This window comes from Equus caballus, chromosome 27 (assembly GCF_041296265.1).
Source record: "Equus caballus isolate H_3958 breed thoroughbred chromosome 27, TB-T2T, whole genome shotgun sequence".
Lineage (NCBI taxonomy): Eukaryota > Metazoa > Chordata > Mammalia > Perissodactyla > Equidae > Equus > Equus caballus.
The window spans coordinates 19,798,773-19,816,108 of record NC_091710.1 but is presented as its reverse complement, the minus strand read 5'-3'; the positions used below and the strand labels follow the sequence as shown (position 1 = coordinate 19,816,108).

The 17,336-nt window shown below is 43.3% G+C and overlaps 1 protein-coding gene and 1 long non-coding RNA gene across 22 annotated transcripts in view; one reads left to right on the top strand and one right to left on the bottom strand.

The window, feature by feature from the left end:
• CSGALNACT1 (chondroitin sulfate N-acetylgalactosaminyltransferase 1) overlaps nt 1-17,336 on the top strand; it is a 330,167-nt gene that overhangs the window by 151,007 nt on the left and 161,824 nt on the right. The window lies entirely within an intron of this gene.
• LOC111770888 (uncharacterized) lies at nt 828-9,634 on the bottom strand. Its single transcript, XR_011433350.1, has 6 exons — nt 9,159-9,634; nt 5,298-5,380; nt 3,231-3,533; nt 2,348-2,581; nt 2,108-2,237; nt 828-1,640 (listed from the first exon to the last, which is right to left on the bottom strand). It is a non-coding gene; the product is annotated as an uncharacterized lncRNA (long non-coding RNA).

Sequence of the window (17,336 nt, the reverse complement as noted above, 5' to 3'; positions counted from 1 at the left end):
TCATAAATTACTTAAGAAACAGACCTGGGTATGGTCCGAGTTGTATTCCGTATCCTGGCTATGTTTGAAATGTGTTAAATTTCATTTTACTTTGACTAGTTTGATTAATAACAAGTTATTATGTGAGACATGCAGACTTTTTCAAAGTGATGGAATCCCTGAGCTGCTTTGAATCCTTCTACTCCTTTGTAAAGCCTGCAGTCTACATTTAACCTTACCAACTTCTTCCGAATTTCTCTCTTCTCAAAGTGGCAAATGACTTAAACCAATAATGTAGTTAGAAGAACTCATAATTCTTTCTTAAAAAATGTTCACTTGAATAGGAACATTTGTTCTCTTTTTGGAAGTTGTGACAGAATATTGTTTTCTCAAATATTTAGCCTTAATCAAATGGGCACCATAATTTTGACCATGCTATAATTATTTAAGTAAAAATGTTTAGGGAATTGAAGAATGATCTTCCTTTCTAACCTATACCATCTTAGGGGTGTGCTCTCTAGAAGTCTTGGAGAAGAGTGCCCTAATGGATTAGGCAGTTGGTTTTAGTTTGGGGACCAATGTAAATCTCTGGAACATTGTTTTAGTTCTGCTCTTGTAACCGATGATTTTGAATTTCTCTGCAATAAGATATTTTTATTATATCTGGCAAGACTAAACTTAAAAAAAACACCACGAACCTTAGGGACATCATGAATGTTGAAATGCAACAGTATGAAATGGGAAGTTGTATATATGGTTCCCTTCTTCGGCAGAGCAAACCTTTTTTAGTTTCCTCTAGAAATGATTCAGTAGACATAAAATTGAAAATAAGTAAGCCGTGCTCAGCATTTGCATATCTTCAAGATTCTCTCTTCGCCCTTCCTCTTTATTTAACGAATTTCTATAGAGGTTTTGTTCATGATTTTGTATTTTTTGTTTTTGCTTTTGTTACATTGATTAAGATAAAAAGTGGAAGTCAAAACATTTGATTTGGTTTTGCGTTAATGAACTGCTTTGTACTAAAACTAAATGAGGAGATAAAAAGGGATTGTATCCGAGTTACTAATGACAGAAAAATAAAAACAACCTTGGCCAAAAGTTAATGAAACGAACAAAAATAATCAAAGAATCATTCTTCACAAATTCCTTTCTGGGTAGAAAGTCAAGTTGCTGAGAGGCCTGGGTGATTTAGGGCCCACTTGAGGGGCATGTGGGATTGTTCTAATCTTAGGTCTGTGACGTTTAATGTTTTGAGAGTGACTTGGATGATGTAGAAGAGAATGTCATTAGAACACCATGTAGACCATAAATACTAAAACCTTGAGAGAATAGTAGAAAAGAGGCAAAGGAAACTTTACAAAATACAGAAGCCGTCAAAAGCTGGGTAAGGTCCCCTTGGGCAAATGCAAAGTGCTAGGATGTTAATTCTCTACTGTGAAGCTACTGGAGTAGCGGAAGCCAGAGCCACACAGCGCGAGCTGGGTTTCAGGGGGCGAGGGTGGTGCTGTGGATCCCTGTGCAGACACGCGGGACGTTGCCAGGGCGCCGAGGCTCCACCTGGCTAGCACTCCACCAAGTGCTAGCTTGGGAAGCCGGTTTTCCAGGACCCTCTCCTTTATAGACTCAGGGTGTGGACTTTGAGCAATGGACCTTCATCAGACCTGCAAGAAACAAACATATAAACCGGGAAAACAGTGACTGGGTTGTTTTTTCCTTGTGGTAGGTGGTCAGGGAACGCAAGCAAGGAGAGTTCATGTTTTGGTTCAGATATTTCATAGCATTAGGCCATAGAAGGTTTGCAGTGGGATACCCTGGTGTCACACACACGTCCTTCACAGTGCCTGTTCCCCACCGCGCCTTCTCAGTGAATTGCTGCTCACGTTTTTACGGCCACCCTGTGCCCCGTTGATGTATTTCCTGACTCTCCCTGCACATTTCCACACATCCTTTCTTCCTTTCCTCCTGTCAAGGGAAAGGTGTGCCGCTGTCTTTCAGTGGCCCCTCCCCTGACCTGTGCTCCTGGTCACACCCTCTCTGGTCTCCCATCTTCTGCTCCTCTCCTGCCGGTCCCTCGCCCACTCACTCCGCCTGCTTGAAGCTGGGTTGGTCTCCGTACCCCTCCTCCTACCTGGAATGCCTTCTTCCTCACCACCCTCACTTCCCCGCCCGGGGAACTTGTACTGGTCCTTCAGCAGCCGTGGGGCGTTCCTCAACAGGCGTCTCCACACTTAGAGACAGCTCCGGGCACCCAGGAGGCACTGAAGACAGGAGTGAGTGGGTGAGTGAGTGATGGAGAAGTGGATAACGGGATGTCCCCGGCCCCAAAGTGCCACCTCTTCCTCCCCGGCCCATTCCACATTCTCTGTACCGAGCGTGTCACTGCGTTGTCGTTACTGTGAGCACGATGGTCTCCCGGCTCATCCATGAGCAGGGCACAGACCTTTCTGCTCTCAGGTCTGTGGTCTGCTTAGTTGCTTGTGTAGCGTCTGGGCAACGGAAGCTCTCTTGGTAGAGAAATAACTCCATAGGCCTTTTGCAGTTCTGGGAGCCCATGCAATGCGACTACCAGATAACAGAAAATGGTAGCTGATTCAATATTTTTCTGGAAGAAAATACTAATATAAATCTATAATGTGGTAACTTGTCAAGTTGCTCATGTTAGAAAAACCAGAGAACTGAGTAGAGCAGTGTGCATTTTATAAAGTGGCCTTCTTTTGGACGTGTTTTAGACTTTTAAAATATTTCCATTTAATGGAATGAAGTGTGACATAAAGTCTGTAAGCTTTTACCGAGTTTCAGCTTTTGCTGCTACAGTTTGAATTTATACTCCTGAGCCACAGTTTGTTTTCAGCAGATGCAGCCACGCCAGGCCTGCGCCAGGAGACTCACACAGCACCAGCGCGGGTATCCAGTGGCGCTTGCCTTCTCTGGGGTTTCATTTCTTCCTGTTGATCGACACTTAATTAGGCCTTGTTTTTTGTCTTTTCTGTTCTGTTTTGGGGCTCTGCTTATTGAGATTCCCTTTTCTTCGAGTTAGTTCATCACCTCCAAGCCTGCCCTTCAGCCTCTCACTCTTGTTCTGCAGTCCCCTCTCTGCAGTGCCTTCTCCTTGCTCTGTGCCCTCCTGACTCTGTTCCTGCTCTGGGACCCAGCTCTGGAAAGTCTTTCCAGAGCCCTGGCCGAGGCTGGGGCTGGGCCATTGTGCCTGCCTCCCTCTCACCTTGTTTTCCCCATTGTGTACAGTTGTTTACCTGTTAGCTGTCTGTCCTGTGTCCCCCACTGCCCTCAAAGGAGGCACTGTCTCTGCATTTTCAGCATCTGGCGTATCTCTCTTCATATTCATATTCGCAAACAAATGTTTGCATGCATTTCTGGTATCTCAAAACCCTCATCAGAACCCATCAATGGCAATATTTTAATTTGCTGAGCGCTTCACGAGGTACTGATCTTCACTCCGCCTGCTTCCTCCTTTTTGACGTTTGTGTTTTCTGTGCTGCTACCACGGAGGTGAGGGGTTTGCACCCAGGCGGTCTGACTCCAGCGCCAGGGCCTGCCTAGTTAAATAAGTTTAAAAAGTCAGTCAGTGAAGTTGGGAAGCAGCCCGAGGTGTCCATTGATAGATGACTGGGTAAACACAATGTGGTCTACACAGAGAATGAAATATTATTCTCCCTTAAAAAGGAAAGAAATTCTGACACATGTTACAGCATAGATGAACCTTGAGGATGTTATACTAATTGAAATAAGCCAGTCATAAAAGGATAAACGACTGTATGATTCCACTTAGATGAGGCATCTAAAGTAGCCATATTCATAAAGACGGAGAGTAGCCTGGTGGTGGCCGGGGCCCGAGGGGAGGGGAGAATGGAGGGTAGCTCAGTTGGTGGAGAGTTTCAATTTTGCGAGATGAAAAATTCCTGGAGATTGGTTGCACAGCAGTGTGAAAGTACTTAACACCACTGAGCTGTCTACTTAAAAATCGGTAAGATGGTCAATTTTATGTTTTATGTATTTTTACCATGATTAAAAATAACAAAAAGTAAGTCAAAGGCCTTGCTTTAAAACGATAATTAATCCTTCTAAAAGTAAAAACATAAAATAAATTTCTTTGCTTTGGGCACTTTTCCTTCCTTGAGCTTTGTCATTTGTTCAGATTTTAAAATCACTTTTTATTTAAGAATGTGTTATCTAATAAAAACAAACTGTATTTACATTGGTAAGACTTTTGGAATTTAGTTTTAGACCTCGTTATTCCTTTTCTCACTGTTGCCTATATATGCAGTTAAAATCAGATTCAGGGGGCCGGCCCGGTGGTGCAGCGGTTAAGTTCACACGGTCCACTTCTGCCGCCCAGGGTTCGCGGGTCGGATCTCAGGCGCAGACCTACACACCGCTCATCAAGCCATGCTGTGGCAGGCGCCCCACAGGCAAAATAGAGGAAGACTGGCGTAGATGTTAGCTCAGCGACAGTCTTCCTCAGCAAAAAGAAGAGGATTGGTGGCAGATTAGCTCAGGGCTAATCTTCTTCTTCAAAAAAATGTCAGATTCAAAATTACTCCTTCCTCACCTGTTTTGCTTCGGTAAAGATGATAGGATCTTATTGCTCATCCAGAAATATTTGTATGACACTTAAGCATTACTTTTATGATTAAGAGCAGAAATGTTTGTTCTGTCACAGGCAGAGGGCACGACAAACTCCAGGGTTTATTTGATTGCTCATGAGGCGTCAGCTCCTTCTGTCTTTTTTTTCTTCCTTCACTCTATTGGACCTTTCATGTGGAAAATCATGACTCAAAAACTGTAAATAACACTCTGGTGCTCGAAAAGAGCACAGTTTCAACATGTTCAGCTGACACTCAGGTAGCAGTTCTCTTTTTACTCAAAGGTTCCCGCCCACTGTGTACTGAGTTTCCCGCAGGACTTTAGCCGAACCTGGAAGCCGGTTGGCCAGGGGCGCGTGTTGAGCCGGGACGGTGGGGATCTGATGGAGCTGTGTGAAAGGTTTGAGGGCAGAGGTGGGGTGAGGACTAGAGATGGACGCTGGGCAAAAGAAAGAATTATAGCCTTCTAGAAGCTTCCAGCTCCATTGTTCCTTAGATTTTTTAACATTACAAACATGATCCTATAGTGAGGGCCACGAGAAAAAACAAAATTCATCTCCACCACTGGGAAACTATCGAATCCAAGTTGATACTGCAACTTTTCTTCTAAAAGCCTTGAAAAATATATGGCAGTTAGAAATGCTAATGTTTACACTTAACTGTTTTAATAAAGAGTTGCATATTTTCAACTCAACAAACGTAATGAGACTTACTTACATGTTAGACTTTGAGTGTACTTTGTGGTTGCCGAGTGCCAATTCTTGGACTGGAATCCAGTCTCTGGTGAAGGTGTCAGTCGTCTGCAGAGAAACAAGAATAAGGTGATGTTTTCAAAGAGCTAATATTCACTTTAAAAGAATAACCTTTACTTTGAGGTTCTGGTCTTTTTTGTTATGTATTAAAATTTGAAATATCTATCCTTTTAGAATATAATGATAGCTAATATTTAAACTGATATTTCTTGGTGGTTAAAATGTTGGATATTATTTAGGATTCTTGGTTACAAGGAATAGAAATCAGCTAGGCTAACTTCAACAGGACAGGAGCCTTTTGGAAGAAGATCCCACAAAACTGATGGGAGAACCAATTTCATTAATAATCAAAACTTGCAGCCGGGGCTACTTGTATCATTAACTGTGTTTTCTAAGTTTAGAAAACATGTGAATAGCCACCCTTGTCCCAAACCTGTGGGATATATGTCAAAGAATAGGGGTCTTGATAGGGGAAAAAAAAGATTAAATGAAAATTAAATTAAGTACTATCATGTGATTTGTAACATGTGACTTTTATGATAATTTTTTGTGGCAAAGCAGAATAGAACACTTAGCTGTAGCCTTGGAAAAATTGTCCTAATCTTTTTTTCAGATGTACATCATAATGTATTTCTAATTCTGTGTAGATTCCATCATGTTCACCACCCAAAGGCTAATTATAATCCATCACCACACACATGAGCCTAATCACCCCTTTGCCTCCCTCCCTTCTCCTTTCCCCTCTGGTAACCACCAATCCAATCTATGTTGCTACGTGTTTGTTTGTCGTTAGTTTTGTCTTCTACTTATGAGTGAGATCATACGGTATTTGACTTTCTCCCGCTGACTTATTTCACTTCGCATAATATCCTCAAGGTCCATCCATGTTGTCACAAATGTCTGGATTTCATCATTTCTTATGGCTGAGTAGTAGTCCATCGTGTATAAATACCACATCTTCTTTATCCATTCGTCCCTTGATGGGCACCTAGGTTGCTTCCAAGTCTTGGCTATGGTGTATAATGCTGCGATGAACATAGGGGTGCAAGTATCTTTATGCCTTTGTGTTTTCAAGTTCTTTGGATAAATACTCAGTAGTGGGATAGGATAGCTGGATCATATGGTAGCTCTATCCTTAATTTTCTGAGGAAACTCCATTCTGTTTTCCATAGTGGCTGCACCAGTTTGCACACCCACCAGCAGTGTATGAGGGTGTCCTTCTCTCCACATCCTCTCTAACACTTATTGTTTTCTGTCTTGTTAATTATAGCCATTCTGGCCGGAGTGGGGTGATACGTCATTGTAGTTTTGATTTGCATTTTGCTGATAGCTAACGATGTTGAGCATCTTTTCATGTGCCTGTTGGCCATCGTATATCTTCTTTAGAGAAATCTCTGTTCACATCTTTTGCCCATTTTTTAATCGGGTTGTTGGTTTTTTTGTTGTTGAGATGTGTGAGTTCTTTGTATATTTTCGATATTAACCCCTTATCTGATATATGATTTGCAAATATCTTCTCCCAATTATTAGGTTGTCTTTTTGTTTTGTTGATGGTTTCCTTTGCTGTGCGGAAGCTTTTTAGTTTGATGTAGTCCCATTTGTTTATTTTTTCTGTTGTTTCCCTTGCCCAGTCAGATGTGGTACTTGAAAATATGCTGCTGAGACTGGTGTTGAAGAGTGTGTTGCATATGTTTTCTTCTAGAAGTTTCCTGGTTTCAGGTCTTACATTCAAGTCTTTAATCTATTTTGAGTTGATTTTTGTGCATGGTGTAAGGGAATGGTCTACTTTCATTCTTTTGCATGTGGCTGTCCAGTTTTCCCAACATCATTTATTGAAGAGACTCTCCTTTCTCCATCATATGCTCTTGGCTCCCTTGTCAAATATTAGCTGTCCATAAACGTGTGGGTTTACTTCTGGGCTCTCAATTCTCTTCCATTGATCTGTGTGTCTGTTTTTGTGCCAGTACCATGCTGTTTTGGTTACTATAGCTTTGTAGTATATTTTGAAATCAGAGAATGTGATACCTCCAGCTTTGTTCTTTTTCCTCAGGACTTTGGCTATTCAGAGTCTTTTGTTGTTCCATATAAATTTTAGGATTCTTTGTTCTATTTCTGTGAAAAGTGTTGTTGGAACTTTGATAGGGATTGCATTGAATCTATAGATTGCTTTAGGAAGTATGGACTTTTTAATGTGTTGATTCTTCTAATCCAAGAGCACGGAATATCTTTCCATTTCTTTGTGTCTTCTTTGATTTCTTTCAACAATGTTTTATAGTTTTCGGTGTACAGATCTTTCACCTCTTTGGTTAAGTTTATTCCTAGGTATTTCATTCTTTTTGTTGCAATTGTAAATGGGATTGTATTCTTAATTTCTCTTTCTGCTACTTCGTTGTTAGTGTATAGAAATGCAACTGATTTTTGTATGTTGATTTTGGAAAATTGTCCTAATTTGAGTCATGACCTGAATTTGGATGAGAACTGTCCCTGGCTGTGGATTAGGTGACAGCGTGTGGGCTGGTTGGATTGTTTGTGTTATATGAGTACCTAACTTTTCTTCCCTGAAGTCCTAGTTGTGTGTTTTGATCTCATTGTTATTGTTCATCTCATTGTAATGTGATGCATGGCATTTTAACTCTTATTTTTGGTATTTAGAAAGCCAGATTATGGATAACAGATGTGACCTGACTTCTCTCCAGTATTTGACACTTTGATCACCGGCCTTGAAACTCTCACTTCCCTTGGCTTGTATAACATGACAATAAGCTCCTCTAGTTTTTTCCTTACTTCTTGGACTGTTCCTGCATAGTCCCCTTTCCCATTCCTTATATATTGGTGTTCCCTTAGCCTTCCAGACTCTCTGTCCTCTCACCCTATGTCATCTCTGTAGTTTCTCTGGTCTAAATGGTGAGCTGTCTTCCATTTACGGCTGACTTCCAAATTTGTCCCCCAGCTCACTCTACTCTCCTGTGCCGCCGACTCCCGGCCATCTCTACTGCCTATCCCTCTGGCAGCCCCGCTCACCATGGCCCCGGCTGAGCGCTTCCTTTGGTCACCAGTCCAATCCTCCTACTTCCGCCCAGTTACCCAGGCCAGAAATCCAGAAGGCACCCCTGACTTCCTTACTTTACTTCACCAAGTGCTATCATCTCTGTGTTAGCTCAGGCCCTCATTTAACACTTTCACTTGGACTACTGCCCTGCTTTCCTTGTCTCCCTACCACACTACCCACCACCCTGCCATCACAGTGACCTTTCAAAAGTGCATCTTTGCTCATGTTGCTCCTGGTCTGGAACATACTAGTGTTGTCCTGGCACCTCCAGGGTAACCCGTGCTCTGGTGTGCCAACCAACCCAAACCCCATGTGGCTCCCTGGCATGACCCTCTCTGCCCAGGGCCAGGGTGTGCTGTTTCCTCTCCCTGGGATGTCTTCCCAAGCTCATTGGATGGGCCAGCTCCTACTCATTCTCCATGACTTGGCTTTGGTGGTGCTTTCTTCCGGGTCCGCTTTCCCTAGGCTGACTTGCAGGTTAACTCCCCATTTATGGCACTTACTAAATGGCGTTACTGCCATTTGATTTTCTCGCCTTTCTTTCCTGTTAACTAGCCTGCAGTTTCTGGAGGGTCCTGGGCTCTACTGGGACAATGTCTCATCCTCAGTGCCCAGTACAATGCCTGGCACATCGCAGGTGCTGACAGACGTCTACTGGATATGTGAGTGTGAGTGAGTGGTGCATGGACCTCCTGCCGTTTTCCGGAGGAAGGCGGTGAAATGGATGGCACAGGATCTGAGTCTTCAATTAATTTAAAAGAATATCTTTCTTCTTACCTCTTTGGCTAGTCTTTATCTCCCCCCCTCAAGGAAGGTCTTTCATTTTTTCCTGAATAAAATCATGGGAGAAACTTAAGACAAAAAAGTATATGAATGAGAGAAAATAATTAACTTTTAGAAAGGTCAGAGGTGCATCAGAAAAAAAGCTTCTTGTTATCCTCTTTGCTGCACTTTGAATTTCTTGTTACCAATTGTTTCATTTTGATTTGGGGAACAAAAACGAAAATAGCTGCCAATGTGGTAACTTGCGCTTGTTGGTGTCTTCGTAAGATACATTCAGGTCGTTTTCTTCCCTGTAGAAGCAGAGTAAAGGAATTACGTAGGCATTTCCTTTCCACTGAATTTCTTCTGTAATTTAGGCCACACATGGTGATGACCATGGCCTTTCTCCCCTCCTATTGTTGGGCAGTTTGGTGTTGGAACCATTGCTGGACTGTTTCTAGATGAGAGGCAGTTGTCTTCACAAGAGTTCTAGAATCAGGATTGGAACCTCAGGGCCATTCCTCGTTAGCAGTGGGAGCCAGTGCTATTTAACCCATCTGTACTTTGCTTTCTTCATCTGGAAAATGGAATGAATAGTACCAGTTAAAGGTTCTCGTAAGGGTTGAGATTAATGTTTGTGAAGTACCTGGCACATAGTAGGTATACAATAAATTGTTGTCAATATTAACATGATGTAAACGTTTACATTATTCTAAAATGGAAAAAATCTCTGATCACTGCCTTTTCCTTTTCTGACTTACGTAGTTGAAATAATTCAATTAATGAGTTAAATAGACGTTAGCTTGGATGTCAGCCATTGCTCGATGCTGGAGATTCAGGGAGGAACGTTTGACAGTCCCTGCCCTCGAGGAGCAGGCTAGAGGGAGAAACAGGAAGGAATGAACAGTTTCAGCGCAAGATTGAGCAAGGCCATGAGGCGGATGGGTTGGGGAGCAGGCAGGGGGCCTCTCGCCTAGCCGGGGGGAATGGACTATAGGAATCAGTCCCAAAAAGCGATGCTTGAGCTGAGGTCTTGGTGGACGTGTAGGAATTAGCTAGGCAGCTTAGCCCCAAGGGTCCTTTTCTCTGTCCGGGCCTCCAGCTAGTTTAATGAAGATGAAAACCATCCTCCCTGATGTTACTCATACCCTGTAAGGGAATCCATGGACACTTAAAAGAACACCCCATACTCCTTTAGGTCTGGCTCTGAGGCTGGGGCTCCCAGTGTGAGAAGGGTCTGTTAGAACTGAAGCCCATAGCGTGAGTCCTGGAGCCATTGCAGCCAAGTCTGCTGGGATCTGGAGAACAAACCAGATCCCTAGGCTCCACTCCAGACCTACAGGATCAGAATCATTAGGGGAACTCAGTTACTGTGGCTCTGCCTGCAGGAGGACCACAGAATGACGCTGACTGCGCCTCCACGTGGCGAACCTCAGCAACCAGGGCCCCTGCAGGAGATGGAATCGTTTTCGTTCTAGGCTTGACATCTTCAGCTCTTTTCACTGTTCTTACATGTCATGCACTCTAGAACCTTCAACAAGCTCATGAGTAGAGAACCTCTTTTTATGGGCTTTGGTTTCATCACACTATTGATTTATCGTGAATTCCTGTCATTAAGACCATATATTTTTGATATATGTATGTGTTCTTTTTCTTCAGTTTTATTGAGGTATAATTGACGAATAAAATTGTAAGATATTCGAAGTGTACTACGTAATGACACATATATTCTTTGGCTGTGGCGCAAGTATCCTTAGTTACTTAGCAGTTGTTTTCTTGTGCTAAAATGTGGTACAGTACTTTACTTTTGGAAAATAATTGATTTGGAAATAATTTCAAATTATAGAAAAGTTGCATAAATAAGAATAGTACAAAGAACACTCATATAACCTTGACCCAGATGGACCTATTGGTAATATTTTGCACTGTTTGCTTTTCATTTGTGCCCCTTCTCTCTCTCTCTAGTATATACATTAAAAATTAATATACCTCATTTTTTTCTACACCATTTGAGAATAAATTTATACATCACAGCCCTTTACTCCTAAATAATTCAGTGTATATTTTCTAGGAATAAAGATATTCTCTAAAATAACAATAGTGCAGGTATCAGTCGGTAAATCTAACATTTATTTAAATTTATCCAATGTACTCTGTTTCGGTTTTGTAAATGGACTTACTAGTGTCTTTTATAACTTCTCCCCTCCAGTGCTGGGATCAGGTACTGCATTTAGTTGTTATGTCTCTAGATTCCTTTAATCTGAACCGTTTTCATAGCCTTTCTTTGTCTTTTGTGAAATTATGTTTTTGAAGAATACAATCTTTTTTCTTTTAAAGAATATTCCTCATTTTGGGTTAGCCGAGCGTTTTCATGATTGGGTTCGGGCTCTGCATCCCCATCAGGAATTCCACACAAGTGATGTGTTCTTATCAGGTATCCCATTGGGAGGCATGTGGTTGCCACCTGCCCCTTGTTGGCGAGGCTGATTTTGATGACCCAGGCAAGATGATGTTCCGTTTCTTCACTGTGGTCACTCTTGTTCTGCTGGCAACTAATAAGAAATATGTTACTTTTACCCCTTTTGTTTCGATATCTATCAATCAATTATTTGCCTATAATGAAATTAGCATACTTTCTTTTTTTTTTGCTGGGAAGGAGTCATCCTGAGCTAACGTCATTTGCCAATCTTCCTTTTTTTTCCTCTTTCCCCAAAGCCCCAGTACATAGTTGTATATTCTAGTTGTAGGTCCTTCTGGTTCTTCTATGCGACCATTTCTTCTATGTGACTGGACGTGTGGTGTGGTTCTGCGCCTGGGAATGGGGCCTGGCCCCCCGAAGTGGAGTGCACCAAACTTTAACTGCTAGGCCTTCAGGGCTGGCTCAAAATTAGCCTTCCTTTTTTTTAAAGAATGTTTTTTTTCCGAGGAAGATTAGCTGTGAACTTACATCTGCGAATCCTCCTCTTTTTGCTGAGGAAGACTGGCCCTGAGCTAACATCCATGCCCATCTTCCTCTACTTTATATGTGGGACGCCTGCCACAGCATGGCTTGCCAAGCAGTGCCATAGACATAGACACCCGGGATCAGAACCTGTGATCCCCGGGCCGCCGAAGCGGAACGTGCGCACTTAACTGCTGCGCCACTGGGCCGGCCCCGAAATGAGCATTCTTAAAGCCTGTTTTTGACAGTTAAGATGTTTGGCTTATGCGGCGGCTCCCACCTGATCTTTATTTTGTGGCGAGCCTCAGTTGGATTGAAGACTGATGGATATAAGGCCTGAAAGGGAACTGAAGTAACCGTAATTGATTTTTTACAGAATGCTTGTGTTTGGTAGCATGGTGAATTATTCTGAAGAGCCTCCATTCCTAAGTTCATAATAAAAAAACTACGGTCTAGTGACAATATGAAAATATGCCTTTAGTTACAGGCTGTGTTTACTATATGTATTCATTCTTCCCTCCCATATTTGAACCCTCCAGAAACAAAGGTGGCAGCGGCCCTACAATGTGGGGACTGATGACCTCGTGGTCCTGACCCTTCTGCAGGGGCCCCTGCAGCTGTTGTTGTCACTGTGGCTGCTCAAGGAGGTGGCCCAGGAGCTGATCTCTTTTTTCAAATATCTGCTCTTTAAAAACTAAACTTTCTGATTCTCTGCCCTCTTTTGGAGATTGACCAAGATGTTAGGTCAAAGGTTTCACTTTCTCAGTTCTTGGTGCCGTTAGTGTCTCATCAGTTTTTCCAGCACTAAAAGAAATGGCTGACAGTTTTTTCCTTGAGTAGTTAGGTCCACTAGCTTATGAGTATTTATGTCCTAACAACTTAGTAGTGGTTTGAAAAAATTAATATAATAAATTGATAGAAAAATAATAGTTTTATCTCGTTCTTAACCACAGTTGCTTAATAACGAGATGTGTGCATTTCTTGGGCTCTGCACAGCTCTTAAACCTTGCAGTCAGATTAGACACTGCCACTTCATTTTGTGTAGCGGTTGCTTTTTATCACAGTGACTGCTAAAAATGTAGTTTCCCAAAGATATGATCATCATCAAAAGGAATGTGGCTCGACCTAATGTTGACAGTGTGAACTGCCTCGAGCTGGTAGTTTGCATGATGTCCAATAGATGTTGAGTATTGCAGTTTGCTTGAAAGTTTAAAATACTCTGAAGCATAACCGTGAGTTCCCTTTGCTGCCCTGGGGTGCCTCGGTGCACAGTTTGAGAACGATCAATTTAGATATAAGTTAATCTTTCTGGGGATGTTTTGCAATCTTTCTGTAGCTTTAAGCCACCCAAATATGTGCCTTAAGGGTGAATTAGGGGTTAAATAACTGTAAGGAGCAAGATTATAATTCACCACACACGGACAGAAGGCAGGATGACATTTCAACCTAGTTGGTGAAAGATGAAAATTCTTTCTTTCGTGTATGATACATCGAGTAGAGAGGTCTGATTTTTACCACTTGGACAGGATTGCATTGTACCCTGCTTACTTGTGAATGAAACCATAGCTATTTAATTACATTGTTTATTTGATAAAATTTTCTTACTTAACTTTTTTGATTTGGTTCATGTATTATTCTCCCTACAAGCTGCTTATTTTCTGTGGGTTAATGATTTGCTTGTAAAATACTTTAGCATTATCCACTTCAGGCTTTGGAAGAATGCTAAATCTTCTCAAAACCAGGGTTGTTATAAGATTTATATCTTGGTGTAACAAGATACAATAGCTGTGCAAATTAGCTAGATCGTAGTGGAAATTAGATCGAGTTGATGTAATAATTTTAATTTTCTGTATTTGGGCTTCAGCTAGGAAAAGACTCTCCTGATAGAAATGAGATATTTTGAAAATCTAGGTAGCTTTAGAGTGATGGCTAGAGGCTGCCCAGTCTGAGAACTTCTGAGCGGAGGACCTTGGCACACGGCTCTCCCATGAAAGAACCTCCAGTGCCCTGCCCGGACTACTCCACGTGAACGGGAATCAGAGAGCGTATCACCCCAGACAGGCCTTAAACGAAGGGACCGCCGTGGTCTCTTGAACAGGGCCTCACACTGAGTGCCACAGATCTCGGTCCTGCTCCCAGCCTAGCATCCACAAGCTCCATGCCCTGGGCTGGGCTTGTCCTGTGACCACAGGGTGTTTAGCACTCCTGGGCCCACTCAGTCTTTGTGTCCCCCACAATGCCCTGGCCCCCCACCCCACAAACATTTCTAAACACCCCTTAACTGCTGTGCTTGAGTCAGATTCAAAGCCAGTCCTTGTTTAACAGATGAGGAAACTGAGGCTCAGAGAAGTAAAGGGTCATCTAAGGTCACATGTGCAAGTGCAGCTAGGATCCCACTCGTCTGGAATTCATGCCAAGCACAGAGCTGCCAAAGTCACTTCTCTGAGCTCTAACATTTCAAGATTTGTGTGATCAAAGGGAGACAGGCGTTATAATAGTGAATAAACCTTGGAAGACAATAGAAATGACAAAAATCCAATTAATTTGCTAAATATTTGGATTCTTACATCTAGACTAAAAGCTTCACGAGGGCAGGGATTTCGATCTCTTATTCGCGGCTGTATTTCCAACCCCTGAATGCGGCCTGGTGCGTGGGAGACACTCAGCCAATGTCCTGAGTGAGGGCACGGGCACACTGTATTTGTGGGTAATGTGTAGGGCGCTCTTTGTACTTAGGTGATCAGTATTCTGGTAGGACATGAGTGACTGGATTCTTTTTAGGTTTGCTTAGATGAACTTAATTTCACTTTACTCAGAATCAAATAATAATCTATAGGAGTAATAATGATGTCTGTGATGAGCTCTCACTGGCTAGAATATGATATTGAAGGTAGTATTATGATAGTAATATCTTTGTCATCACCAACTGAATACCCTGCCTGTGGCTTTTCATTGTTGCATGTGTGTAATACTGGCCACAAAAGAAATGCAAGTAAGAAACTGATCACAGCTAGAAGGCTACCACTTGCGTTGAGAATTTAAAATTCTGATTCCCTAGAAGGGAAACAGAGGGAAGAAAGTCGTGCCTCTTGACAGCTGTGGCATCATCTGACCTGAAGTTGGAGGTACCTTCCTTGTAAGGATCTCTCTTGTAAAGCAGGCCTATGTGTGCCCTTGCTGCTAGCTCCGAGAGTAACAGCTCACAGGGCTCCTACAAGCATCATCTTGATGGAGGAAGGAGGTTTGCAGTATTGCAGAGAAAGTGAATACCCCTGGAAACTTTTTCCAGGAAATTCGGCGATATGTGCACAGTTTCATTTTGATTCACCACTTGGTAGCTATTCCTTTTTTTTTTTAATTACTTATGTTCGTTTCTTTTGGGACCAAGTTAGAAAGTGTTGAGTTGTTTCGAGTAGCCTGCCAAGTAGAGAGAAGCGGGAGGCAGGGTCCTCCTCTCCCGATTCTAACTGATCTGCAGCTGGAGTCAGTGCTCAGTGACTGTCCTCCGAGTGCTCCAGCCCCCAGTGCAGGAACGCAGACAATTTTTGAAATGAATGTTTTCACCTTACCGTCCTTTCAGGAAACTAGAGGTTCCAGAGGAACCTGGAGAACTCTCGAGGAAACTAGAAACAACTCATGGAGGACAATTACGTCAGACCAGTATTTCCCAAATTGTCTTTCAGAGAGTACTAATGCTACGGGATGCTTTTCCAAAGGACATTTTTGTGACAAATAAATTTGGAAAATACCATATATTGTATTCCTCTCTTGCAGGGTACAATGCTCCTTGGTCTAGTGAAGGTTCTGGGAGTTTCAAAGTAAGCACAAATGTTTGTTTTAACCTTGTGGTTCCCAGCTTTCTTCTCCACAAGGCCCTGTTCCAGCATCGCAGTTCCCAGCCTCTTTAATAGCACTGTACTGCCGCCCAGCCTGAGAAGCACTGCCCTCGAGGGGATGACCCGGCTCCGAGTCTGCCTTGCCCCTGACAGTAGTCGCAGACTCAGCCACAGTTTCTCAAGCTTTGATTTGGAGCAGTAAAAAAATACAGATGCCCAAGGCCCTCCCAGAGCTTCAGGTTGTGTGTGTCTGGGGTGGTGCCAGTTACCTACATTTTTCACAGGCTCTGCAGGTGGTCTTGTATATTCTAGATGGGCGAGAGTCACTCTGCCTGAGATTTCTGAGTTCTCTTTCTTTTCTCTACTGTTGCAGTAGGAGTCTCCACTTCACAACTTTTTTTGATCTTGGGCAGGTTTCTTCAGGGAATTGGTTTCTTATTGAAAGGAAACTGCTGCGACGTTGCGGTTTAGCGGTACCCCCCTCCGGGTGCTCCCTGCTGCTGTTGCCTGGACGCGGGCACCACTCCGCTGCAGGTGTGGCCCTGGAGGTTGCTGAAGGGGCCTAGGGAAGTGGTGAAGAGGGGAGTGCTGTCTAGGGTCCCGTTCTGGAGCTCCTGAATGTGGCTGCTGCTCAGCCCTGGAACTCGCTTTCTCAATAAGCAGATAATTTGATAACGTGGAGGCCGGTCTGACATTCTCTTGGAGCAATGTTCTCTGTTATGTTCTTCTCATCTTCTACCTCGTGGCCTAACGTCCTCTGGAATCTCTGCTCCTCTGCGTCATGCCGTGAGAATCCAGGCAGGAATAGCTCAATAAGATTGGGAGGTTTTTATAGTAACCAGTCAGGGAATTGATACAGGGATGGTGAAGAGGTGTGGTACAGCCACAGGCTGTGCTAGTGGACTCTTCCAGAAAGGGCCCAGGTGAGAACACAGGACGCTGAAACCAGGTCAGAGGCTACCGGGTCTACCTGTGCTGCAAAGGTGGTGTCATCGCCTGTGGGCAAGGCCCCCGCAGCTGAGTCAGAGGCAGGGGAATCAAGGCTGTCTTCCTGTGGTTGACAAGGTGCTCTGATGAGGGTCGTCTGTGCCTTTTCTTCTTCAGTCACATGTGGGCACTAGCCTTGCCACAGAAATTATGCCAGCAGTGACCAGAGAGCGTAAATTCGAAAGGAAAGCAGCCGCCCTCCTGGGAGTCTGTGGCTGGAGGAGAGAGCCTTCGCCGGTCCGGCTCTCGGTGTGGCAGTGACTCGCCTGAGGGTGCGCCTGAAGAAAAGAAAGGGGACCAATTTCTGCATAGCGTTCAAGCACTTCGTAATCTATTTTACTTCCAGAATCCCCTCATTTGTTCCCGACAGCAGCCCTGGGAAGTACTTCCTGTTATTTCTTTAAATAAACATGAGACATGGAGGCTCCG